The sequence below is a fragment of the Sander lucioperca genome, chromosome 3, assembly GCF_008315115.2.
Source record: "Sander lucioperca isolate FBNREF2018 chromosome 3, SLUC_FBN_1.2, whole genome shotgun sequence".
NCBI lineage: Eukaryota > Metazoa > Chordata > Actinopteri > Perciformes > Percidae > Sander > Sander lucioperca.
Window position 1 is genome coordinate 28,168,113 of NC_050175.1, and position 806 is coordinate 28,168,918.

Below are 806 nucleotides of genomic sequence, written 5' to 3' on the forward strand. Positions count from 1 at the left end.
GGGCTGCTTGGAGGTGTTTATAAGGCTTAATACCACACTTGTTGATGTCTAAATAATGTTAGTAGGTTTACATGGCAAGGTTAAACATGATTGCTTGTGTTTATCACACCATCCCCCTGAGTCAGTCAGATAAAAGGCTTTGGCGCGCTAAGTTGGTGCCTGAGATAGAGTTGTATTAAACTTGGGCAGGGAGGGTCCTCCTTTGCCCTTCAAGTACTGTAGTATCAATCTACTGCAGCTGGGGAATGCCTTTAGAGATTTTCAATGTGTTGAAAGGTGTATTTCAGGTATGTGAAGACGTCAAATGCCATATAATTTGAGGAGGTTGTGTGGGTGTTGTGATGACAAATCAGGGTGTATTAGCACCCGTGTGTCTTTTGTCTCAGACCCACAGCTTTTCTATCGTTTCCAGCAGAGAAGCACTTCTCATTCGTTAAGTCTTTATGTTGATGCAAACCTAGCGCAATTAATGTCAGACTGCTGACAGACACTACACACGCACCACTACTGCATCTCACGGCATGTACTAAATGGGAGTGCACATACTGTATTATGTCACTAGAGTGTGCACACACACAAAGGTCACCATCCCAGTACTGATGCAGAGCAATTACAATACGTATATTGGTTTCTTTGTAAAAACCAGTAGACAGCCACACTATGGCTTCAAGTAAGAGATGCAATAACTCTGTCAGTGCACACATGGTATATAATATAGCTGAGGAAAGTGCACTGTCTATGAAACATTTGTACACAAACACTTGTACAAGTAATGTTAATCTGGGCATTCTTAATGCTTTTAAAGT